Source organism: Erithacus rubecula (genome assembly GCF_903797595.1).
Source record: "Erithacus rubecula genome assembly, chromosome: 3".
In the NCBI taxonomy this organism is placed as follows: Eukaryota; Metazoa; Chordata; class Aves; order Passeriformes; family Muscicapidae; genus Erithacus; species Erithacus rubecula.
The window spans coordinates 27,661,446-27,689,412 of NC_136689.1; the positions used below are offsets into that span (position 1 = coordinate 27,661,446).

Consider the following 27,967-nt stretch of genomic DNA (forward strand, 5'->3'; position numbering starts at 1 on the left):
CACTCTTAGAAAAGTATCTTATCTTACTCCTGAGCAGCAAGAATGAAAGCTGAAGATGAAAGTATTTCTGTATGAAAGTTTTACTTAAAAGATCAGGTCCTACCAAGCAAGAAACAGATGGAACTGAGGAGTTTTGAGACTACCAAATCTAAATAGCCCATAAAAAATTGCATTTTGAGCTGCACATCTCTTTTGTGGTCAATCTGCCCTTGAAATATTGATAGAAGTTACTCACTTGGGGATAGAAAGCCCTGTAGAACTTACATTGAAATCAGACATACTGAAGAACTAAGAACTACATGAACAAACTGCATAAACCAGGTTGTCAAAAGTGTTCCTTATGGTTGGGTACTTTGGTGTACAATAAAATGGAAATGTGTGCTTTTCCTTCAGTGGAAATTAATTGGGTCTCTTTTCCCTCTCTTGTCCCATCTTTTACAGGAAAATAAGAATGTATTGACTTTGAGAGCTCTACCATTCACCTCCCTGTCTCTCTGAAGACAAGACTATTTCTATATTCAAAGACTTATCTGGGGAAAACTTTTAAACTCTCATCACAACACAGAAGGATTTTGTGAGGACACAATAAGATAGACAAGGCTGACTACAATGGTTAACAAAACCACTTAGGACAACACACATAGTACAAGAAACACACTGACAACAGCCTCCAGTCATACCAGGAGGAACTGGGCAGCAGAAACAGACTCTGAGTTGAGGCAAGGTGCTGAAATAAAGAGATTCTTAGGAAATGGTGACAGCAGAACTGAGTCTGAGCTGGGACTCCTAGGAGAAAATGAGATTACAACAGGCCCTTCTTCACTCCAGCCCCCGGCTTTCGTGACAGGGAATACACAGAGAATTAATTTCCACAGTCAATTTTCAAAGAACATCTTCATAACCACAGCAAGTTTAAAGCCTCAAGCAAGACTCAGCAGGAACATACTGGTCTGCTGTGTACATGCACTGAACAATTTATTCCTACTATACATATGACCCCACATTCAGGGAAACTATTTTGTCATTTGAACCCAATTTCAAAAAGGCAAAAGGGGCAAAGAGGTGTTAATTGATCTCTGTGGCAAATAGCACACATCCTGAGGTGTAGGAATACAGAAATCCCACTTCCTAATGCAAAATTTACTAACCAGAATTAAATCCTCCTAATTCCCACAGAGTTCTTCAGACAACCAAAGGATGTTTCAAAGGTTTACACACTGTACCTTACAATAGTAAGTTCAGATCAAACAGATATAAAAGATACCCCGATAACTCTTTTCATCTTGTAATTGTAAGAAAAGTACAGGTTTTCGCCAAGCCCTGATCCGTGATTCTTCTATCAAATTTGATTTTATTCTTTCTTTCAGTGCCTAATTCTTGTCTACATTAATTCTACATAGAGGAAAGAGGAAGCATACATTTAAATAAATTTTCCAGATTTGCAGACAGAAGACAAATGTGTCACTCACCAGGGAAAATTAAAGCTTTTCAGAGTGAGTATCTTGCACAGTTTTTTTTTAGCTCAGTTTCATTTTATTAGTCTCCAAGCTTACAAAGCAACAGGAATGAAAAGAAAATTATGTATAATATATTTAAATAAACATGCATATTTATTTCCACATGGTCTACTCATCGAGATAGAAAGTTATAATAAATACCTCAAGGACTACTGGAGAGGCAGGTACTTCACACAAAGTCTAAAAAGTTAGATTAAAATCTTGTCACATACATAGACTTCAGAAATAATTTCTTGTGTGATTTAAAACCTTTTCAAGAGGGATACATTGAAGCTTCACAATATGCTCCGACAAAAGAAGATTAATTTGTAACTTTGCCAGCCCTTAACCAATGACAACACTGTAACTTTTTCCCATTCATGTTTAAGGTTTTTAAATAAAGAGCATTATGCTTAAATATAAAACTAAGGGGGGGAAAAAAAGTTATTTTGTGTTGGCCACTTCTCTCCCCAGTCACAAATTACAGCATTTTCAGCAGTCTAGGACAGAGAAAGGGAGTACCTATGAACAAGGTAGCACTGTGAAATTATTTCACATGTTCATTCACAAACAGGCTATTGACCAAGAATATACGAAAGACAAAGCTGTCTTACTACTGCTAGAGTAAGTTTCAGAAGCCATATAGTAGGATAAAAGTCTCTGGGGAAGCACTGTGCAGTGAGTACATCCAACATCATGTTTGTGTTTCCACAGGCAGCAGCTGCAGGCGCTGAGCAGGATGGCTCCCAGAGCAGCTCCAGAGCAGCGGGCGCTGCAGGAGCAGTGCAGCTCTGCAGTGCAGCCCTGTGCTCCTGTGCCCATCAGTCACCTCCTCCACACACACTGCTGCCTGCAGCAGGGTGCACTGACACTCAAACACACACACACACACTCTGCACCTCCTATCAGACACTGCTCAGCAGGGAGTGCTGGGCCAGCCCGGACAGCCTCAACTCAGGCATTCCTGGGCAGCATTCCATTGTAACATCACTCAGGCACCTTTTCTAAATGGGACCCCTTCCTCTGCAGTAAACACAGCAGATCCCCTCTAAAAAGACAGTAACACTGATTAATGAAGAAAGCTGTTATCTGCATCATGAACACTTTACTAACTGCAGAATCATATATGGCAATGAATTTTTAAAGGAAGAAGGAAAAGTCTAATTGATAAGAATGAATGTTCCTCTGAAAATTCAAATTCTGCCCACTGAATTTCTTCACATTGGAAAGAAATAACATAAGTGCTTAAAAAAGTGTATTGGGTTTTTTTTTTACTTCTTTCTCCAAGCCTATTGGCAAGCCAAGATGGAGTTATTTTAACATACCTATAAATAGAAGCTTGAGCAGTCCCTATCCTTATCAAACATGGCTCAACTATATCTTCCATGCCCATTTTTCATTGACTGTGAAGGTCACAAAAGCTATAGGGAAGAGCCAACAACCCTTTCCCAGCTTGAACACTGCAGACATACTTCTTTCAGGCTGCGAAGTTTGTCTAAAAAAAGACGAAGCGCAAATTTTCTGACGAACAGATGGACCTCACAGCTGCATCTTTTGGGGGAAAAAAAAGAGCACTATTTAAAAATTATCTCAGCAAAGATAAAAAGGGAACAAAACATCAAAACTCCCAAAGCAGCAGAATTAAAAGGTTAAGTCTTATTTAAATACATATATCATGACCAACAAGATATTGAGGCCAGATACACTAAAATCTAGCATTAAGGAAATTACGTCAGACTTCTCTTTCTTAAAGTATTGCCAAGAAAAATATTTCATAAAACTCAAAGGCAATTAACTTAACTTGATGCTCACTAACTAAGTTTGAAGCTTTAAAGATAAGCCTATATAAGTGTTAGGTATTACCAAGTTTTCTGACCTTTTTTAATTAGAGGAAGAATGATGGAAGCTTCAGGCACAGAAATGATTAACTGAGGAAGGACATACAGGCACGCACCAGACAAATATACAGAAAAAAAACCTTCAAGCATCACACAGCTCAAACCAGACCATGCACAAGCAAGTCAACTAAAAGTTTTTTAAAAGGCTGAATTTTAATTTTTTTTTTTGTGTGTGTTTTTACTTTTTAGGTACAGATATTAGGAAAGTATACATTAATGTCATGCAAAGACTTCTGTACTTTAAATGAATACTAGGACATGCCCCAGGAGAAATTTCAATTTTGGTGAGGCAAGACTGTACTACCTTTAGTTCTTCAGCTACTTTGGTAGTTCAGGTACAGGAGAAAATATTAAAACAGATTTTTATATGAAGGCAAAACGTTCCCTGGGTAGGTAGTCTAAGATATAGTACTTTGTACTCAAAAGTTACAGCAGAAATTCAACAAAGTTTCAGAATGTATCCTGTACTCCAGTCAAGTTATACAACAGCCTGGGCTTATTGCACACATCCATCATTCTAGCTGGTATTTTGCAAAAAAAGTAGCTGGATGAAGAAGCTTGCATTCTCTATGCTTCCTCTGGTAATTAATGCCAGTTTTTATGAAGTCTAAAATGCTAGCAAAAGAGATGCAACAACCTAAGTACAGCTTTTGAAGTATTGCTTTCTCTGATGTGCACTCTTCCAAATGAATCAAAGCCTTCTACCTGCATTTCTGCCACAGGACTCAGTATTATTGATCTGTTGCAGTATGACAGAGCCTGAAGAAAGCAGGACTTAAAAAATTACAACATAACTAAAGATGACAGTTATATAGCACAGGAAGAAGTTACAAACAAACAATCAAACCCAAACAAATGTAAGAATCAGTTTACTGTACCACTTTTCTGGGTGAAACACTTGAGGGGAAGCGATGCAGAAACATATATAGTTTTATCCTATTCACAAGTTCAGCCTAAGGGTATCTGGAAATCAATTATGACTTCTTCCTCAATTAGCTCTCTTCTTCACACAAGTAAAAAAATTAGACTTGAAGAGAAAATAATGAACACCCTTCCAAAGGGAAAGCAGACTTCCACTCCAAGAACATGCTTTTGTCCTGTTGATGGTCTCCAACCAACACTGTCATAGTGGATAAGGTAAACAGCACAGTGGGCCCCACTTCTGAGACCAGGCACCTCAGCAGCAACTGGTCCAAGCTTGGCCATCAGCATCTTTTTCCAACCATCTTCACTTTCATCTAGAACACTGCATATGCATTTTCTCAACAAAAGCTAAAATTCTCAGGGATTGTAATGTACTCTACTGTCAGTGTAAATGTCATGGTTCAGAACATTAGTTAAAGAGCTGTTCTGTAGCATGGTTTATGCATGTCTGCAAAAAAGACAAGGCACTTTTAATAAACAAAATCAGATATTTCACTGTAGCAACACTGCACCTCCAGAGACCCATGATGAATCTGATTACCAGAAATGAGATTGGTTCCACTGAAGTTTTTATCTCAGGGGAGTCTGCATCCTTGTGTCTGAAGGCACCTGATTACTCAAGAGCATCAGGAGGGTATCACTAAAAACAATTCACACTTCAGATACCTGGGCATTTCTTCATCATGGTTAATAGGAAATCTAGATTAAACAATTCTTTCTGCTCCCTATTCTTAATCAAATTTTTTTTACATTTAGCAAACAATGTCTCAGTTTCCATTACTCTAACATAAAGAGGGCAATTTTCCTGCCCTCTTGAAGGCTTTTCCTCTCCTATATATACCAGGAAAGAAGCCTGGCATAGCTGCCCTGTACCTCTTCCAATCTGCACCTTTTTTCAATATAGACAGTCAGAAGTGTGGAGAATATATCAGACAAGAGTCTCATAAGTGCCTTGCACAACACCATTAATACTTCCCTCTCTAATGATACAGACAGATAATGAGATCTATTTTGACCTTCTTACAATTACGTCATACTGTCAGCTCAATCTACTGGTCTGTCACAAAACAGTACAAAGGATCACTTTGAACTTCACTCTCCTCCAAAATTATAAACTGTAGCTGAACAAAATTTCCTCTTTCTTCAGTGAAAACACTACATGTATATTTTGTCCCAGTGCTATTACTCTAGGTTTCAAATTAGTTTCTGGCACTTTGTTTTTGGTCCCCTTTTGCTTTAGTGAAAATGCTTAGACAAGGAAATGCACCAGAAGCCACATATCATCCAGATACTGCTGTTGCTTTTAACACTACTTCCTTTTACAGCTTCAAGTGTAGGAGACACAGAGGAATTCTAACAATTAAGAATTTTATGATGAAGAGTTTTGATATCAAGTGAAATAAGACTGTATCATAATACATTCTCAGAGTTATTTTATAACAATGGCAGAATGCTTTTCCAAATGAAAGCATCCAAACTCAGCACTTTTAAAATCTGATTGCTCCATTATGATGCAGCCACTTACAAAACTACACCTCTGCCCTTTTAACAATCACACCCATATGTCAACATTTCATGCATGCACTGTTTCAGGCTCCTGCTTCTGTGAAGTACTTATTGAATTACTCCTTCCAAGCTAAAACACTGCATGTATTTAAATTAGAGCTGTACTAGTGCAGGCCTAAAATATTTTGAGGTTCCACTATGGATGCTACAGAGCATTTGAAAATTGCTTAATAAAATTATATGCAGAAAATAGAAATGCAAAGCAGCTTTTTGGAGCACAATGTAAGTTACAGCAATTCAGAAAATATTTAGACTATGACAACATATTCTTTAATAAAAAAGGGAAAATATATTTAATTACACTATTATTATATGTAGTCCATTTTTCTATAGAAAGGAAAAGACCCACCATTAAATGCTTCCATAAGGAAGTGTTCAGTTAATTCAGAGTCTACTTAATTTCACTCAATTTTCTACTGCATCCCAGCCTGAAGGCAAAAAATTTAGGACAGGAACGAATCTGCAAACAGGAGTGAATCTGCAAAATTTATAACATTTGAATTAAATTATCTCTGTCCTAGTACCACAGTTTTCAATTTTACATGATTGCCTAGTACATGTTCCAAAAATTTCACTTAAAGATCATCCCTAAACTCTAATGTTCCCACTTCCCCTAAAATAATCTCTCTCATGCACACACCCTCATTTCTGCCCAAACAAACTTACTAGGAAGCAGTAAAAGCAATTCAATAAATTAATGATGTTCTAGTTCAGGGTGACTTGCAACAGGAAAATAAAAAGACATTTACTTCACTACCTTTGCCATATGACACAGCACTTGCTTATTTTAAGGGCACAGCTAAAGCTTTACCCACAAGGAAAATTTCCAAAACACAGTTGGAATGTTATTAGTGATGTAGTGGATAGAAAATGGCTTTTTCAAATTTGTTTGCCGAGTAACACTACTTATGTTTCTAAACAGTGAAAAATACCACCTAAAACCTTTGTGTTTTAATAAAGAAATGGCAAAATATGGCATGCTAAGGGCTTACTTGACCTTCAGGAATGCTCAAAATACATCTCTGTCACTTCTGTAGTGAACAGACTCCATTCTAAGCCTTTCTTTCCATTCAATGCAGTCAAGATTTACACAATTGTCTATTCATTACCCTCAACAGTTCAGTTCATTTAGTCCTTTGAAGGGTATGTCCAAGAACCCTGGAAAAGGAATAAAAAGATCAGCTTGACACTTGTATTTTGAAGGGAACTGAAAAACTTTTAAAGTAAGTTACACTGCCCTTAGTCATGTGTTTTACCTCCTGGTCTACTTCCCCACATTATGTTACCAGGATTTATTCATGACTGCAAACGTTTAATGAAAAGAGGGAAATCTAATTTCAATTTAAGAATATCTAGGCACAATAACATCAGGAAGAATTTATTTCTAGTGGTCTTGGGGCAGCTTGGATTAAGAGCTACATGTTTTTAAGGAAACTGCTACTTAGAATACTCTCTTAGAATGTTTGCCACCTTCATTTTAAAGTCAATTTCCAAGTTACTGCAGTAAACCAGAATGACAAGTGTTCTGTGTTGTATAAGGTGGGTGCAGGCAGTGAAACAGCAAAAGGTATCTTCAAAATTGTATGTGATGGATACTGATATGGTTGAAATTTTCTACTCCATTTCCTCAGAATACCAATGGGTTTCATTAAGTTTTGTTAAGAACTTCTGAATTTTCAGTCACGCACCCCACCACTCCAACTGAAGCAAAACCAGAGAGCTTTTATGAAAATTTTGCACATTTTTCAGTTCAAATGTTTTGGGGTTGGTTTGTTTGTTTGTTTGTGGGCCTGTTTTTTTGGGGGCGGGCTGGTTGGTTGGTTTGTTTTTCTTTCAAAAGAAGCACTGGCAAATGCAAAGACAGCTGAACTTTTCTTCTTGAACAGTTCATACCACTGCAAAACTCAGTGAAGAATAGTATCTGTCAAGGCTTTTTATCATTTTCTGAGACAGGCAAATTGCTGAGAAAGGAAAATCTGAAAGCAGTGATGTTTGAAACAACAACTTTTACTGATATGACATCATCTTTTATATAATGGCTTCTCTTGTAAAAATAAGACCATGAAGGAACTTGGCTTCTGGACTACATCTGAGCCATGAGAAAGTTTACAGAGAGGGGAAAAAAAAAAAACAAAAAAAACAAAAAAACAACTTGTAAGAAAATGTCTTTCTCAACTTCAAACTGCAGTTGGTGTTTCTTAAAAGCAATTCATACACATCTTCATAAACTACCTCTCTTCAGACCTATTTATGCTGAAACAAAAAGACACATTATCTCAGTTTTTACTCAAGTCCTTTGTTCTATTGTTTCACACACTGCTTAGAGGTTTCACACACTGCTTAGAGAAAGGCAGTGGGAGGAGAAAAGAGAGGGGCAAGTACAAGCAAGTACTAGTACAACCCTTGTTGAGTTTTGACTATAAAACCTCTCAGATCTGCACAGATGTTACAGCCCAGTTACCTGGGTATCATTAGCAAGAACCACTTCAAATGGCATCCACAGAAAAGGAGAGGATAGCCCAAAATAGCCTATTGAAATACTCCCATGTACTATCAGAAATGGTAGGTTAGAGATCAAAAGTCTCTGTCCCCAGCCTTGGAATTTCAGTGCAATAGATAAATAATAATTCCATGTTTCAGCTTTTCCCCAAGAACGTTTTGTGAAGTCCAGGTCCTGACCTGGAAAAGAGTAATAGCTTTGCCAACCAGCTTCAGTGTGGAAGCTGAAAGGACTGCCTCACACTAAATGAGCTCTCAAAGCAGTCAGTCCCATACATGGTTGTTTCTGCTTATCCTAGTCCCCAGTGAATTCCTCTTTCCCTGAAGAGTACTGGACCGGAGAACAATATAAAAAGAGAACAGTGTAACCTCCTATGGATAAATTAGTTCTTTGGACACAAAGCTTTAAGATTGTGGAATAATTCAACATGAAATTACCTTCAAGTTCCCAAGAAAACTTGAAAGGGCAAAGATGTCTTTGTCAAAGATGTCAAAGATAACTTTCCAGGTGTTACAAGGTCAAAACCACATTGTTGCCAGCACTTACAAATATCATTAAAAAACCCCCAAGTCCTATCTCAGCAGACAGGTTATGCAGCACACAAGGTAGTAAGAAATAGATGGGAGTTGTCATTGTCTCCTACAAACTTGACACTGAAAGTTAAATGACCTCATTCTTCCTCAGGATTTTGAAAGGTCTGAAACAGAACACAGTCTAGGAATGCATTTTCAGAAGTATAAATTCCTATTTGAAGAAATCAGCCAGCTTACTTATTTTTTGAATCATCATCTCTATTTCTTTCACTTTTCAATACACTTTTCTTGAAGATGTGCTTTGATTCCATTTCAACTCCTCAGAAACCCTGTCTATTAACATGGCACCTAGAAGACCTGCACAAATTCCACTTGCCATGTGGTAGAGGAAAAGTCCTAGACTCAGGACAAAACCTGGCTGTCCCCACTCAAAGAGCAGCTAATACTTTTAAGCAGCCCAGGGTTGCACTTCCCTAAGTCAACAGATCCTGACACCTCAGCTACCCCCACCCTAAGAGTCAGCCATGCATGTGTGCAAAGTTGCAAGGACTGCTGGACTGCAAGGACACCTGCTGGACTTTAGCTTGCTTTTTGGTCCAGTCAGGAATGGAAAACAGGTTGTAGAAACAGATCTAATACAGTAAACCACATGCAGGCAGACTCCCAAACACCTGCCCCTGGACAGATCCAGTGGCACACTAAAGAAGGCACCAGTCCAGCAGCCCAGTAAGCACTTCATGGATTGCTGGTCCAACCTACTGGCATTAGTTTGCACATTGAGAGATCCTTTAGAAACATCAGATCATCAGATCATCATGTCAAAACTTTCTTTGGAATACTCAGTTTGGAAGAGATCTCAGCAGTACTAACACCATATTGCTTGGAAAGGGACTTTTTTATTTCATTAATATCCTTTTCCTAAATCAAACTCACTGATGGCACCAAGTGCTCCTCTACAGTAACCTGCCATGGTTATAGCAATCACACTTGATCCTGTAAGAAGGAATTTGTGCTCAATGACTGAAGCATTTGAAACATGAAAGAAGCTTTCTCAGCTGTAGAAAATCTGGCAGAGATTCTGTTTTTCCAAACACAGTGGCAGGATTTAAATACCACATCACTTCTCAGTGTAAGTTTTCAGACTCAGACAAGCCAACTTTCACACAGAAGGAATCAACACTTGTTTTTTAATACCAGAGTGACTGCTTTGAATGAGCTCCTGCCAGTAGTTCAAAAAAGAAGCCAAGTCTCTGAATTGAAAAAATATTTTCACAAATTAATTACCATGCCTCTGTCAAGAACAATGGACATCAAGGGCTATGAAGGATAGAGATTCAATCAGGCATGCATTACATTGGTTCAACATAGGATTAAATTATGGCTGAAAGGGTAAAGAATTAAATAGTTTCATGATAATTTTTTGATATACACTCTAAGTACTTGAAATTCACTATATAGTCGCATAAATTTCACCAACCAGAAACTTAAACATGAACAGAAAAAGATTCTCACCCATGCTAATACCAACAAGATAGTGCAGAAACCTTCCCCTAAAGGATTTTTACCAAAGACTTACACTGCTCATCAGTTTTTCTAATTCATTAAATAAAGTCCATCACTCTGCAGGCAGTTCTTCCAGAGATACCCTGAACAGGTACTTTTTGTGAGAAAGGAACACTTACACAGTGCTTTATGTGCTCACATCAGATCTCACATTTTAAATTATCAGGAAGACTATCTTAAGTTCAAGACTGAATAACATTAATAAATGAGTGTAGTAATTCTACCAGTTTTGCCCTCCAGTTCTGGGGCTTTCCAAGAACAGGTGGATAAAGATTTTTCTGTATGACAGATACAGAAAAACAATGCAAGGACTGATGAAATGAGAAGTTTACAGCACAGCACAAATCTGCTTAATGCAGCAGAGCTGTAAAGACTCCACCGTAAATTGGAAGCATGGAAATATCACTGCAACTGCATCCCAGATATTCTTGCTTTCAAACATTTTTACTTGAATCTATTGTGCTAACAGCAAAGCCATGCAATACACAGTGTCCTATGACTTCTGAGATTCCATGAAAGACACACATAACAGCATCCCAAACAAATTCACACACACAGCACTTCCAACACCATGTGCAAATAATCCTCTATAAAAACTCACTGACTTTAATCCTTTGAAGATTTTTGTTGGATTATATTTTGGGAGGGGTAGAAAATACATTTCAGCGAGTTTAATCACCACCAAGATACACAAATTCAAGATCTTCTTAGTGTCAGATTATCTCTCATGGGGTTTTTTTGTAGTCTTCATACCAGCCATCAGAACACAGGCCTGCACACACCCCAACATCACAGTCCAAAGAATTTAGCCAAATACCCTATCATACACAAGAGAAGTTGGTCATCTCTCCAAAAAGACATAAAAGTAAAATTTTGTTTGAGAGTTAGAAGTCCTGAACTTTTAGTTTAATAGTGAATTACTTGGAAATTTATCTAATAAAAGGGAAAAATGGCTGGAAAGTAGGCAATACATTATGATGAACTTAGAAAAAACAGATACAGCAAAAGGAGCAGCTCAGTAGGAAAAAGAAAAAAAAAAGGTGAAAGGTCTTACATATTCCAGCTAATGGCACAGAAAACCACACTTTGTCTCTCATTTTTGTTAGCACTACCACATGGTGCTTACACCATGCTGGAAGGGGTAGTGTTTATATGGAACTGTCACCTGTTCCACCTGTCTTCATGCACACAGACTGGCACTTCTGCCTTGAAGACAACACAAAGCTTCTTCAAGGATGCAAAAGACAGGCAAGTTCCCAATGCTGAATCCCTCACTGCACTCTTCTTTCAGCCTGCTGCCTTTAAAAAAGTTGGTTAGATAATATTCCAGAGAAGCGGAATTTGCTAAAATATTACTGAAAATGCTTTAAGAATAAGTTTAGCTGCAAGCAGGTAACCAGCCCTAGTGACTTCAAAGTTAAGGCATGTGTTAAAGTTGGTTTGGGAATTACGTAAAAAAAAAAAAAAAAAAAAAAAAAAAAAAGAACAAAAGGCAAGTGACCTACTTGAATGAAAGACTCATTCAGAGGTTTATATGTTCAGATCCCCTCAAAACAGGCTGACAAGAGGTATTTGCATATATTTCCTTAAGTACTAACTGTGAAATGTCACATATTATAACTCTTGATTAATCCATTAGGTTCATATAGACTCAAATTTTTCCACTATCTTTCTATTTGCTGCCTATTTCTGTTCACACAAGAAAGTACCCCTCCTGTTTCCTAAGTATACCCAAATGCTTAAAAATCAGAGACTAAAACCAAAATGGCAGCTTAGCTGCAAAAAAAGAATGCGTACCTAAAATAAAAGCAACCTGTGCTATAGACATTCAGAGATCTTTCTAACATGCTTAAATTACAATTTAAAATAGGATGGCCGAGATCTCAAGAGTCTCCTTATGATTCTTCACGTATTTTTGCCTTACTTCATCCTTTTAATTCACTCAGAAGCTGCCAATGAGCTCTAAAAAACCACGTAACAGAAGCTTTAGCAGTATTCTAATTTTGGTCACAGATAACTAAATAGAGCAATTCTAGATAATATTAGCTGAGATTTATGATGCATTCAACATCTTTAGATGCACAAGAGTATTTTTGGGCATCACTTGAAAAGACAATATTCAATGTACAGCTGGTAAATTTTACTCCTTTTTTCCTCCTATTTCTATAAAAAATAAGAAGTGTATTCATGCTGCACGTTCTCAATTTTTTTCACAAAGGATCTATTTCTTAGCAAGAGAAAACACAAGTCTGGTCAAGCCTCACTTTAAAGGTATCAAGACTATCAAATCACAGCTGGTTTTGAGAGTAGAAGTTAGATAAACCTTTGTCACTTCTCTGAACAAGATGTACCAGAGGAAGACTTAATCTCTTGGTGCAACTTCAGATAAGACAGGTCAGTCAATTTTTTCTGAACTCCACATATATTGTGTCATACCTGTTCCACTTCTGTTGCATTATTATTTAATTAAATAAATTAAAAAACACTCACATAATTATTTGTTTTACCTACCACCATCAAAATCTCTTCGCCAAAGAAGAAAGCACACCTATAAAAGCCTAGATCAAATTCTTGATAATGGAACTGCTCTTATTTTTATATGCCTCCCAACTTCTGTCAAGCCTGAGAGCTTCCAATTCCACTCAGGCCAAACTAGGGGTTTGTCAATGATTACACTTCCTATTTGAAGACAGTAATAAAGTCACCTTGAAAAAGCAATTTTTAAAACCTTTTTAGAGAACTGTGTTGGGACATTGCTTCGTTATTGCCTCTTTAACCAATGAAAGGATCAGACGTGACTTTTACCAATGAGTGAGAAGATGACAGACTGGAAAGTAAAGGGAAAAGAGCTCTTTGCACCTCTCTGAATCCTGGACACCACATTCTGACAGGTAGTAGAAACTATCTGTATACCACTAAGCTTTTGTTCTGTATGGAAATCACTGCTTGGATTCCAAAATCAAGCCGATTTCACTTGAAAACACATCTCCAGTTCATCCAGTTAACACAGGATGATCTAGAACACCTGACTCCATTCTTCTTCCTCACGTCACAAGACTGAACCAAGAAGCTTTAAAGACATTGTGTATTGCTGTAAAAATGGAAGTGTTTTCCAAGTGATACTGAATCTAAAATACTGCTAGCTACCTGCAGAATGACTGAAGTGAGTAAGGGAAAGATGAGCCAGCTGCTTCAGCTTGTTCCCAATTCTGCATATAGATATGGGGCAATGTGAAGGGGGACATTAGGAAGGATGCTTTTTAAGCACAGCAATTGAGACAGTGATGTTTCCTTATTATCTGTGCATTTCCACAGATCAGTTGAACATGCTTCAGGAACAGGATACCATACTGTCAGACTAACTTGAAAGAGCATTTCTATTGCCAATCGAGAAGTCTTCCCTTCAGCTTCACACAACCACCTTTCATCAGCACAGACGTGAGCTCAAACGACTCAGTGACCAAACAATCCAAAATTCAAATTATTAAAATGTTCTTCCTTTAATCCCAACACACTGTATCTTTCTGTGTTTATTAAAACCCCACACTGAAGGCAGAAGAACCTTTAAAGTCATACTAAGATATTGGCCAAGGTTAGGTCCACCTTATACAAGGTGCCTATGGGGAAGGCAGGATCAGAAGGAACATGTCACATGGCAGCAGTCAGATTTCTGGAATCAGGTAAATATATAAACAAGCATACAAGCTCCAGTGTTTGGAAGCTAAACATCTGTTTCTGCTGTTTCACCTGAACACATCATTAGGCAGGATGGAGCAGTGGCCCACCAAAGAACAACCTGTGGGTATCCTGGTCAGTCTGGCACGCTTCCTAAACCAAAGTACGTGTAATCATTAATCTGCAGCAAACTTGCCACCAACTGTTAGCAAAACAAGAACTAGTACTGGTTCAATCTTCACAGAAGGCTACAATGCTGCACGTATCACATCTCAGTTATCAAGCACTTCAGCAAAAATCCATTGTCAATTATTTAAAGAAACTAAACAGTAATCCAATCCAAGGATAAGAGTTTCTCATGTTTAATCAAACAGATCTCCAGTGCACCCTAGCAATTTATGTATGAATACTAGTCCATTAAGAAGTTGAAATGGAAACATCTTGAATGGTAAAAGCACCCAACAAAAATTACATAAACAATCCACAACCTAATTTAATTTTATAAAATCTTCGAGTTAAATATTGGCCAGATTCAGGGAGATTACCTAGAGAAAATGTCATGTATGCTTACTTTGTTTTTATGCTTTCCTAGACAGTTTATGGATGCTGGGCTTTCTGTTTACAGACAAGTGTTCTTTTTTTTAGCATACATATGTATGCATATACACCCACATGCATCTTAACACACATATATATAAAATACTACACTTTATTAAAAATTCCTTCTTTCTCTGTATGTTTCATATATGTATGCAGTCACATGCATGCATACAAACAAATTTAAATATAGGTATTTTTAAAGAGCATTTAAAACCCAGACTGCCACTTCTAATCCATTACTGCTAACAACACTGTCCAGATCAATATTTCCTAACATAGGGCAAGATCTCATCAAATAAGAGAAAGTTCCTGATGCAGGGTCTTTCTTCAGTGCACTATTAGAGAGTAGGAATCTTTTTCTTACAGGTAGCCACACCCACAGCTGCTAACATGTACCTGGTATTTCAGGTCACCCTCTTGCATTTATACTGGCTCCCTAATGACTTGCAGAAGATCAGAGAAAGAAAAAGAGTAGCAAATGTGTCATCTGTTCTCTACTCAGGGATGGACTTCCTGGAGACCTTCGAGTCTTATGCCTTCAGCATTATCAGTCATTCCACTGTGTTAGTTTTCAATCCCTCTGCAAAGCTATCAGATCTTTTTGGAAGCTGCTAATTTGCAGGCCCAGGGCAATTACATAAGATGTTATTTTAGTCATGAACAACGCATTAAATTTTGGATTCTGCTGCTGTTGCACATTAGCACAATGAATTCTTCACTGGTTTTTGGATAATGATGTCTAGGCACTTGGGGACCATGTTATCTTTATCCCTATCTGGAAGTTGAATTTAAGGCTATCCAGACACTAATTTTTCTGGCCCCAGCTTCTTCTCATCAAGTGACATCCATGTCTTCTGTCTTCTTGAAAATCTGCTCAGAGATAACATTAGCAGGAGCTTCTGATAGATTCTGCATGGTTTCAGGCGCTGCACTGCATGTTAGAGAAAGGAGCTGGATGGATTTTCAGTCTGACCAAATACAGGTTTATTATTTGAAAACCTACTGCATTCAGTGGGACCCAAGTACTTTCAGGTTTGCAATGGACTTAGGTAGCTAGGCTGTAGGACTTCATTGACAAACAAGTAATAAGTTTTACCCCTTAACATTCTATTTAATTTTGCTTTAGTACATAATACTCCTGCACTTTGATACCAGATGCCAACTACAGAACTAAAATGCAGATATCCTGGCTAGTTCTAAACACCAACAAGTCATATTCTGAGACCTCAAAACACCAAAGATTTCCTTCTATTGCAAAACGGCACTGTATTATTATAAGGGAAATTTACAAATTAATCTCTGTGGTCTTCTCTCATCTACTGCTGAAGTGCATGGCTGTAAAAGTAAGTAAATTCCAAATACAAACAGGTCATTTATATAAATGCATTTGCATCCAATCATGCTTCACAATCATGTATCTAGAGATTTGCCATTCCTGCTGAAGTTCATAAAAAAAATAGGAAAAGCATTTTCCTGACTATCTCCCCCTGACTAACTCTGCTACTCTGTTTATTTCACACTGACTGACTTTCTGTCCAAAGATTTTGTAAGAGGTAAAAGTAGTAACTTGCTTTATTCATGAAGCTTACTGCCAGAAACTATTGGGAAGATTTCAAACCCAGAACTCTGGAAATACAGATTTAACAAAAACATTGTTCTAGCTAGACTTGGTTAAATGTCACAGTTGAAAGATTTAGTGTGCTTACTCTCTGCTCATTAAGTAAATATTTCCAGTATTTCCAAACTAAGAAATTCTACAATTGAGACTAACTGAATACAGCATAAGCTGTATGAACTTGAGGAGCAGAACAGGTACTACCTGAAGGATATAAAGTTATGGGTGAAAAAAAGTTAGTGTTAACCCTTCAAATGCAAGTATTCTTAGCTTTCCCTGTCTAGTTATAAGGAAGAATGGTAAGTGTTGAAAGTGATCTAAATTTTGAAGTAATTACAGAAAAATAAAACTCAATGTATTAACTCACCCTGGAGGAAAAAACAGAGTAATCTAATTCAAACTAGTCTATGGCTGTCCAGAGAGATTACCTCCTGGAAGTACAGTAATTATATTTGTAAAGTAAAATAATTTATGCCTGGGGTAGGGAAGCCCAAGGGATTTTATTTTTTTTTATTATTATTTCAAGTGTGTAAAAGCTTTATCGTGACATTCATGATAAGAAAAGAGCATTGTGCACAAAATTACACATTCTGTGTATAGGCCTTCATCAGAAGTAGTAAACAGGTAAGTGTAGCTGGTATGACTGCATCACACCAGATATCACATATGAACAGACATACAGTTGCACTTTTCCATATAGGGCCCATACATTCTAAGCTAAGCAGCACACTGTTCTGAAATTTATTATACAAGCGTTTTTCGCCAAATTTGTAATTAGACTAATCTTACAATTCTAAAGAAAGGATTCTTAATGGTTTCACTGAATGTTCCTCTATGTAGTTGGGTTTTTTTGCTAGTATCTAACAAATAAAATTACTTTGAAAAACCCAACCAAGCACTACGTTCTTAGGAGCTCAAACTTACCTAACAGTACCATTCTGGCAGTCTCACTGTTATACAAAACTCTCAGAACAGTTGTGGTTTTTGGAGAAACAAGGTGTGTGGTCAAACAAGGCCAAACTTTGTCTTGTCTAAAACAAAGAACTCTACCAGGAGCCAGAAGTTCCCGGTATGAACAGTTAAAAAGAGACAAAGTAAAACAATACCATTAAGTTGAAACCATCTATGAAGCAGTTATCTCAGAAATTTCAAATTACAACAATGCACCTTAAGACCTTCCACTTTATGACAAGTCCTGCTCAACAGTCCACCCTTCTCTTTTCCATTTCCTATTCATTAGTACCAACAAAGTTCTTCCTTCTGAAGGCCCCCGCTGCTTTCCCGAACAGCATGGAATCTGATGTAAAACTGAGAACTGTGCTAAACTTGGTAAGAACTACACATTTCTTTCTGCTGCTGTTTAATTAGTCTGTGCTGTTTGCAGAACTATTTGCCAAGATTTGACACAGTTAAATGTGCACGCTTCAATTCTTAGCTAATAAAATTCTGTTCAGCAGTAAACCTGCCTGCTTCCAGGCGACAGCACAAACAGTCCCAGCAGAGACTGCACCAATCTCCCCAACTAACAGACTGCTGGATGGGAGAGTCATTTTTTTATCAAACTACAAGAGCAAGATCTATAACTGAATCAATTTTTGGCAACGGCGGGTTTGTTTTTTTTTTTAAACGAATGCAGCCACTTATTTGTTAAGAAGCACAGCTTATTTCTCAGCGTACTCGGCTAAGCCAGCAGGCATCCGCGCACAGGAGCTGGCTTCTGTCACTCACCCGGCGGTGGCCCCGAGCCATCCCAGCGCCGCTGTCCCGGTGTGGCCACTGGAGGGCGCGCTTGAGCCGCCTTGCCGAGCGACCCGAGCGCTCGGGCTCCGCGCTCGGAACTTGGAATCATCAAATACAAAACCCTTTTCTGCCCCTTTCTAACTGCCAGACTCTTATTTCTCACCAGTGTACACACCCAGTTAATCTCCCATTCCAATAGCACGATTTCCAACGATGTCCGGATCCCGAAGACTTACCCGTTGGGAGCCAGTGGGGTGTCTGTGTAGACAGACACAAGGACAGATGGATTTTTTTTTTCCTATTAAATTATGTATCAAACACAAGAGACAACTCAACTCTTCGGTGCTCTCATACCTTTCTCTTTGTGTATTTACGGCCTGTCCTCAAAACTGCCCAATCGTTTCTCCCCTCCAGCAACGGGAACATGAAGCAGACGTGAGGGCTCTCAACCATCAGTCAGAGCAATTCAAGCAATTACTGCTCTGTGACCAGGTAATGTTACAGAAGTGCTGATTAAAACCCAGCAACACAAGTTACCAGTTTATCTTGCTTCCCAAAGCACAATGACTCAAAGGTAGTGTGTTCCATTTGATCCCTCTTGTGACAAGACACCTGTGAGATTATCACAGAGCTAATGATGGACAACTCTTCTCACACAACAGGCTTACATCAAGGTTAAATTTTATCCATGCGGCAAGTGGGCCACTCCACATAAAACTATGAAAGAATGAAACAAAATGCACAGAGATGAAACCAATGTTTCACTTGATAAATCAGCCTCAGTTGAACACTGCTTTAAATACCACACACAGCAATGTACACCCAGAGTTTGTCCTCAGGGAAGATCATGTAAGACAAATGCCAACTGCAACAAGCTCCTGGAAGTTGTTAAAATACAATAAAGATTAAATCTGTATAAAGGAGCTTCACTGGTGAGAAGTGACTGAATCAAGCACTGCTCATCCCATGTTGCTGGTCTGTACCAAATTTAGTGTAGGCAGCAGAGCCGTGCCAGTATATCTGAGAAGATGTACTGAGTGTCTGCCTGATGTGAATTCAGATGACTGAATGCCCTACTGTCACACTCTCCATGAACATTAAGTTTCACTTACCAACTTCTCCCTGCCTGTACGTTCTTTACTGAAGAATGTGTAAAGTGAACTTTCAGTTGTCAATTATGGCTCCTTCTAACGATCTGAAGAATGCATGAGAAGCTGTAAGCAGCAGTATGACTCCAGCAAAATTAATAATCAGGCAACTTCTGTGCAGCTACCCTGTCCTTTGCTACAGCACAACAGCTCACAATACAGTAAGCCAGAATAGCTTGCAAAGGAGAAATAAACTTTTCTCTCACTTCATTTGCTAGAATTCATTCTGTCTTCCCAGTTTGAGAACTTCTGCTGCATAAGCAGTTTCATCTTGCCAAAACAGACCTCTGTAAACTTCAACAGAAGATCAGGAATGGCATGGGGTGGAATTTTAATAAGATACATAAAGGCTGACTTATCAACTGGCCCACCGACTTGTTAAAAAAATAAATCAACATCACATAAAAAGTTGTTGACAAGTTTTACACACAAAACCTCTGGCATGATCCTGCAGTCAGATCTCTGAACAATTAATGAATGAACGTGGAATCAAATTTTTTTTTTTAATTTATCATGGATGGAATAACACAGTCAGAATGGCTGATACATCTTTCTTTTATTCTCCTGCTGATTTACTTGAGGTCTCCCCTTCCCTGTGTTACTAGTCCAAAGAAAAACTTTACCCAATCTTTTCACCCTCAGTCTATTTACCCTCAATCTACTTTCCTCTATCCTGTGTTTGGATATTCTAAAAGGTATAATTTAAACTTTTCATTAATGCGTATTTGACCAGTGGGTGGAGATAATTAGAAAATTAAACCCAAACTATTTGAGTAGCCAATCTTACTACAGAAGCAATATTTGGATGCCAGAGCTCTTTCAGTAAGAGGCTTAAGTAAACTATCTTAGAGTAAAAATTTAAACTTTTTTTACATCCTAATTTTCATTATTTCAACAGTATATTGATAAAATGTTTGCAATCAAAATATGAAGGCTTAAGCTTACTTGAAATCAACAGTTCTGTCTCCACCTACTAGAAAAGTGAATTTAACTGAAACAGTAATTTGATCCTTTGGGATTTGGGTAAGCAGATGCTGTGAGAGCAGCAATGTTTTTGCGTAAAGAACTTGCGTGTGTCATTTGTCATCATGTTTTGTGTTCCTCTCCCCCAAAAACAAATTTATAGAAACCACTCTCATCCTCTGCAGCAAGCATGGATTTGAGTCCCAACTCTCAAGCGGCTCCTTGTTGGAATGTAGAACTAATCAATACTCTTAAAAACATGTATAGGTAATTTAATAAGTAACACTTGTTGCTAGTGAATCTGAAATGTCATCTGATTTTTGCACCTTTCTAATTTCCACCATGGTTTCATGAGACCTGGACACTAGAATGAGTTCTTTAAGTAAGTGATATGTAAAAGCTATGGAACAACTGCTAGTATGAAACACCTTTTTCTTTTAAGCCACAGACTTTGAAAATAATTAAAACATGCAAATAAGAGTAGACAACAGCCCATTTTTCAATTCTTACTGTTATTATTTAACAATAGTTGTGAAATTACTGTAACTTCAAAGACTCTAACCCGAAATAGGAATGCAAATGTTTACATGTGAAAGAAACCCTCTCCTAACCTCTCCATCTTTTTTTTTTGTCTCTATTATTCTTGTAAGAGTGACATCAGCCATACCTACATAATTCAGGCTTGCTTTGCTCTCAAAAAAGCAGTTTTAAGCCACAGGATAGCACATGACTATCACCATGCTTTGCTGTACTATAGTTTTGCTGTAGTATCACCCAAGATCCAACTGCAGATGCTTATAATGACCACGGAATCATACGAGCCCTATAACAGCGCTGGTGAGCAGCACATCTGTATTTCAGCCTGTCTCTTGTATGTTACTCTCAACTAAATCCACTCTTCTCCAGCAACCTCTACGAGCTTCTTCTCTTGTGGGGGACAGTAAAACCATCTTTCCCTCTCACACACTTGCTCTTAACCCCACCATTATATTCTATGTCATATTTCCACACAATTAAGTCCAATAGTGTCTGTACCCCTCCAGCTGTCTAAAAATTCAGGTTTTTACCACATGTGCAAGGCCAACCCTTCCAGCTTTTATCCATTTTTAGTTTAAGCACAGAGCATGACAGGGCACTTTATTTTAACATATGTGAGCTTTTCAACCTTTCAGATCTTGACAGTATTATTCCTTCCCCATCTGCATGGAGATCGTCACAATCCCAAGTGCATACCTGTCTCTTAAGCAAAAAGCAATTCCTCCCACTTCTTTTTCAGCAAGAGACAAGATTCACTGATCAGTGTCCTGCACAGAGGATCAAAGGGCAATAACAAGCCTGTGACCCACACCCAGTGAGAACTTTAAATCACTTGACAGAAAATATGGGTTTAAAGCAGGACACTAAACTTTTAGAAAATGGCATTCAAACTATAATTTCTACAAACAAATACATTTAGAATAGTACAAGAAATCAGGGACTGAGTCACTGTACAGAGACTCATACTAAAGAGTCTTTGCTTGTCATTTTGGTACTATGAAGCTTTCTCCAGCTCACTGACCTCTGTTTCTGCACACAGAAATCCCAAACACATGGACCTAACAGCAAGCTGGAGCTTGATGTTCACTGAAGGTACCCAGTATTTGAAGATAATGCTCTGATCACATCCTTTACAACTTAAAATAAAGCCAAATTATTTGATCGATTACTTGGTTTTCCTGCTTTTACTACGGTTAAATATCAACTAAAAATGCCAAAACTAGTAAGTCATATTGCCAAGGTTTCTATTCCTTTTTGCCTCCCTGAGGTTTAACACACAGAAATTTAAAAAAAGAAAAATAAATATCAGATCTAAATTTTATGCTCTGAATAAGAAATGTCCTAAAAGTCAGAGTTCTTGCAGATATTCATCCTATTAGCTTTTGTTAAGACTCTTCCATATTATTCAGGCACATTTTCATTACTTCCTATTTTTATTTTATTAAAAAAAAAAGAAAAAAAGAAACCATCATGATTTAAGGGCTTCCACTATCTTTTAAAAGAAAAAAGGCACAAGAAAAAGGTAGTTCAAAAGAGGTCCAATTGCACATATGTTGCAACAGCTTTTCAATCATTTTAGAGACTTGGAGTATGCAGTTGGCCCACTAATAGAGCAGCAGAACAGATACCATTCCACAGAGCTAGTACAGTATTTTTGTCAATAATTTCCATATTAATTAGTTCTCAACAAGACAAGCTGAAAGAGCAGTGATCCATAAGATCTAAAACAAATGCAAGCACCCTGAGTTCTAGAAAGATGAATATACATCCTTTTGGTTAGATGTCAAAGATGCCATTGAAAAAGAAACAAATAAACAAAAAACCCCAAAACCTAAACAACAAAACAAAAACCTAGCAATGCTACCAGCGATGTGATACCTCAACACTGCAGATTTTCAGAGCAACACAGATCTCAGGCAATATATCTAGTGCAATACTTTGAGAACCAATTAAGGGCACAAAATCATCAATTCAAGAATTTCAAGGGAGGGAAGAAGAAACTAAAGATTTCTCTGAAGGGTCCTTTAAAAATCCCATTTAAATGAGTTCAACCAGACTCCAATTGTCAGCACTTTATTTAAATGAGAATTTTCTCTATGTCCTTTTCAAGAAGAATTTTTTGGCAGATGTTGTATGGTCCGGCCACATGTCAAAGTGTTAAAAGCCAACCACCTCAGCAGAAATAAAAGGAAACATTATGATGCTAGTGTCAACCCCACCAGTTTAACAGACACTATCTGTTCAGAAGGAGCATGCTAAGATTTCAAAGCCTCCTCTAGTCCGACATCTATTTATAGTTGCCCAGTCTCTGTACAATTTCTCACAGCCTCTCCTCCTTTCAAAGCCAAGTGGGAGAACTTTAATGGATAAAATTCTGGGCCTTGTGCTGCAAGATGGCCAGGAGACCTGCAGCTGTCCTCCACCAAACCCATGTGCAGGGACACCGGGTGTTGGGAGAAGAGATTGGTCGAACCTACGCAGCAGCTAAATACACGGGATAAACCTTCCCCCTCTGTTTTAGGAGCACACACATTTTTCCTCAGCCAGCAAGTTGAGCGTAATGAACCACATCAGCATCAGAGCTTCAGCAAAAGACACCAGTCTGTTTCCTCGTCAACACCGAGCAACAGCCCAAGCCAGCTGCCTTCAAGCCAAGACAGAAGCTATCCAAACCAGCCTTGACCCCCGGACAGCAGCAATGTCATGCAAGCACCTTCCCACCTACAATGTGCACTGCACTTTCCTCAAAGAAACTCAAAGGCTGCTGGCTTTTTTTCCGTGCAGTCTCTGCCACCCAGCCACGCACGGTTTTTTAAAGCACTGATCCAGGTTCGCTCTCCTTCACCTCCATCAGATGAAACACCGCGGGAAGGGTGCAGATCTTTTCCTGCATACGGAGCACCACGGCACGGGCTGAACTCTGGTCCAAGCTCCGCACATCCATCCCTGGTATCTCCTCTCCTACACCTACATCCACTTGCCTGTAGTACTCGTACAACGGCCGAGGAGATGACAGCACTGATGGAAACTCCTACCCACCTGATCACAACCACATTTTCGCCCCTTTCCCCAGTCAGAGGCAGACGGAAGGGGAGGGTTGACTTCCTCGGGTAGAAGATAGGCAGGGAAAGGCCGGGGCAGGGATCAGGAGAGGAAGAATCACCCCAAAGGGAGAGGAGATAATCCCCGAGAGGCGAGGCTGCAGAGGAGCATAAACGCGGAGGGAGGGACAGGGACAGCGAACCGGGGGGATAATCCGGCAGGGAAGGGGGGAGATAATCCCCTCGGAGCGGGGAGGTGGAGATCCCGGAGAGGGAGGGGCGGGAAACCTGATAATCTCCAGGAGGAGAGAAAATACCGGGAAAGGGGGTGGGGGAACGAGGGTGGGGGAAGAAGGGTGGGCGGGTGGATAATCCGGAGCGGCAGATGAAGCGCGAGTCTCCCGGGGACGCATCCGGAGGCGGGAGGAGGAGGGTTAATCCCCGCTCCAGGGGCAGAAATCCCTCTTCCCGGACTCCGGCGCTGCCATGTTCGCTCCCCTGCAGGCCCGCCCGGCCCCGCTACCTGCGGACGGCTCTTCCCGCCTCACGCCACACGCACACGGGGCGCCTCCGCTCCCGCCGCCGGGTCGAGGGGCTCGGCCGGGATGGCTGCGGGACCCCGCCTCCCACCACCATTTCCCCGCCGGCTGGGAGGCACGGGAGTAGCGAGCAGCCGGGCGGGCGAACCCTCCCTCCCCGCCCCACCCCCGCACACGCGACCTCCCCGCCGGTACGAGAACTCACCGGCCGGTACCGACTCCCGCCGCTGCCCGTGCCCTCCTCCCTCAGCGGGCGCCGCTCGGCCCCATGGACGATCCCGGGCGCGCGGGGCTGCCGGAGGGACGGCGCGAGCCGGAGGTGCCGCCGCTGCCGCTCTGCGCCCGCCTCGGCGCGCGCCGCCGGCGTGGCTGTGGCACGCGCTCCCGCCGCCGCTCCTCCGCCCCGCCCACCCCCGGCGAGCGCGCGCGCGCGCGGCCTCCGCGGCAGTGGCGCGCGAGCGCCTCCCCCGCCTCTGCCTCGCCCCGGCGCGAGTGCGAGAGTGAGCGCGTGTGAGAGAGTGCGAGAGTGAGCGAGCGTGAGCCTGTGCGGGAGTGAGCGCGAGTGAGGGTCAGGGGGCCACGGGGCTCGGCGAGTGCGTGGGAGCGCGCGTGACTGCGCGTGTCACAGCGTGTGCGCGCGTGTCACAGGGCGCGTGTGTGGGAGCGCGTGTCCGTGAGGCGGCGGCGGGGCCGTGTGGGGACACGCGCGCGTTCCTGTCGCAGCACGCGCGTGCCCGTGGGTGCTGCGCGTGCCCGTGGGTGCCCTCTCGGCGCGCCCCCGCCGCTCTCCCGGGCGGCGTTCGGGCTCTGCCCGGGCCGCTCTGGGCTCGCCCCGGCCCGGGTCCGGAGGGGACACGTGGCGCTGCCTGCTCGGTCGCCGAGCGTGACAAATGCCGGCAGAGAAGCCGCATTCCCCCACATTTCAGAGGGGAAAGGGAAAGCGGGGAGTTTCCCCTGATGCTAATAATCTGCAAGACCACTTACATGGAAATAGCGCTGGGAAAGCGATTTCCCCGCGCTTCTGGTCACTGTTTAAACATTTCGTTTGTTTTGAGCAATGATTAGAGAGCAGCTCTCCCTTTCTGTTTCCCTTTTTTGCTCTCACCTTTGGATGATCGTGGACTTGGGGAAATTTGGGTTCCACAAGGTCAGTCCTGCATGCAGAATTCACAATAACTAAAGCTGTGGGTTTTTCCTGGTTTTCACCTAAGGGTAAAATTTGCTCCAGAAACGAAATGCTCATATCCAAAACAATCTGTTATTCCTCAGCTTGTTTTCATTCACGTATTCCTCCTCACACTGACTTTCCTGGAAATTTTTGCATCCAAGCATACACTTTAACTGCAATCTGCATAATTACGCTGTTTTAAGAATACCTGGTAGCCCAGTGTGACATAAGGCAAACCTCCATAACAAGCTGTCTGCAATTCCCACTGGCTTTTTTTTTTTGGGAGACATTGAGGGAAAGGTAAAGCCAGAGCTGTGAGAGGGCAGAGTTCTAAAAGAAAATCCACTAGTTACCCATTTTTATGTTAATGGGTTCAGGTTCTGCTTTCCTACCAGATAACAACTAAACTGATTTCTATGTCACCAACAATATCAAAGGAAAAAAAAAGCAGCTGATATTTATGATGGGCATAATTACAGAAACTGTGGAACAGCAGTCAGCAGGTGAAAAACCTCTCTCAAATCGTCCAATAAAGTTGCATCAAGTAAATGAGATCCTGTGCACCTCATCTTAGGAAAACTGCGTGTAAAATTCCTTTAGGAATTTTTTTTTTACTTACTCTTCAAATTGCAGTAGCTACCCTGTGCTGAGAGCTTCATCGGCGTGTGGAATTATACATCCCCAGGTCCAAAGAGCTTACAGCCCTCCTGCAATTTCTCAGTAAAAAAGTCGAAATTGAACATATTTTTGGTAAATTGCTTCACAAGCAGTTATCTTTTCCTTGTTATGCTGAAAGGAAACTTAAAATGACATGAGGGATTCTAAGCAACATAATGACGTATTATGACCCTTTCGGTGTTTTAGCCCCTGCAGCTATCATGGAAAAACTGACAGGCATAAAAAATCCTCACTCCCCCAAAAATAACTCTGGATTGTTTTCTCTCCTTCGCCTGTAATTTATTTTTTGATGATGTTCTAATTGAACCAGAGCCACAAAATGCATAAATGCCATCTCATCCTGTATTTCACAACTCGACGTCCTGTTGACTCCTTCTCTTGCAGTTTCTGCACTTGTGAAAACTGAACATTATTCTATTAATGAGAAAGAGTTGTAGCAATTTGTGCTGACATCTTTCATGATACCCTGACTTTACCTTTGTGGGCAATGAAAGAAAATTGCTTCCCTGCAAAACTTAGAGGTTCCTTATTGCATTTCAGCTCAAAGCTTGAATGCAAACCTGTGAAATACAAGAGCCCATTTTTGGCTGCAACAGAAATATCTAAACACGAAGTACTTTGACTGCTCCACAGTCTTTTGAGCATCTTCCATTCTGGCCTCTGCAGCTGCTATTTGGCTATTAAAACCCTCTAGGGAATGTGTCCCAAATGCTCACACATCATTTTTTTGCCCACTATTTAATCCATTTGATCCGTTAGGGTCAAGGAAGAAATAAGGATGTATTGTTTTAGAGAGGAACTTAGAAATTGATGTTTACCTTCTGTCAGGAATTATCATATCTTTGGGCTTTTTGCTACTTACGTTTGCATGCCGCTCATAGCAGGAATCCCCCACACAAGGATGGTCCTTAGGACCCTGCTGGTGCTGTACAATCAGAGAGCTTTGAACCATTCCCACAGTGCAAAAATGACCATAAATCTCTTTTATCCATTAAATGGGCAATTACTGCACTTTAGCCAAGCCTCACCCCGTCCCCAGTTTGTGGCAGAGGAGACAGGACCTGGCCAGGGCTGACTTATGTCCCAGCAATTTCTGACTAGTGATCATGGTCAGCCAGGCATAGGTTAGAAGAGTGCCAAGCCCGAGTTTCTTTATGCCAGGGATTATCTCAGCCTCTGTCTAGCCACAGGACTCAGGCAGCGTAAGGGCTGTCTGGTAGGGCAGCCCCAGCCCTGATACTTTTGCATGATTGATTCACATTCACTAGAACTGGAGTTTATGACTCCACAGAGCTTTGAACTCAGCCTTTGATGATACAGATCTCACTTGAGCGCTTTTGCTATAAACCTTTTTGCTCCTTTTTGTAAAACTGCAGAGAACAGGGTGGCTAACATTCTGACAGTTCTCTGCTGATGCTACAAGCAACAGCATAGAGGTCTTTCTCCAGGGTCTTCTGGTTTTCCTAGGGCTCCTATCCTGGTGTTAGAGGAGTTAGAGGAGCAGACATTCCAGTAGACAGAATGTGGAAAGGAGGATGTGGTTTGCAGTCCCATTATAGTTCTGGATGTACACATGGAAAACAAAACCTGTAATTACCACCAGCGCTGCCACAACAGTGGAGAGATTATCTGCTGGCTGGTTTAACTTGCTGAAATTTTCATTGTCTTATTCTCTGCAGAACTCTGGGTCTGAATTCTGAATTTTCTATCGCTGTTATGATGGTTATTTTAATGACAAAATGAACAGTTGTACCCACAGAGGAGGAACTTCTTTGAGTTTGTT

General features: G+C 40.4%; 1 protein-coding gene across 5 annotated transcripts in view; it reads right to left on the bottom strand.

Annotated features, from left to right (window-relative positions):
* PALS2 (protein associated with LIN7 2, MAGUK p55 family member) overlaps positions 1–24,741 on the bottom strand; it is a 58,647-nt gene extending 33,906 nt beyond the window's left edge. For 2 of the 5 annotated variants that reach the window (XM_079300445.1, XM_079300446.1), the window contains exon 1: positions 24,544–24,741. The gene's annotated coding sequence lies outside the window, so the exon portion shown is untranslated. Of the gene's footprint in view, positions 1–23,797; positions 24,491–24,543 lie in introns of those variants that run through there. The other 3 variants (XM_079300448.1, XM_079300447.1, XM_079300449.1) reach the window with 3 other exon arrangements.
* Between the last annotated feature and the right edge of the window lie 3,226 nt (positions 24,742–27,967).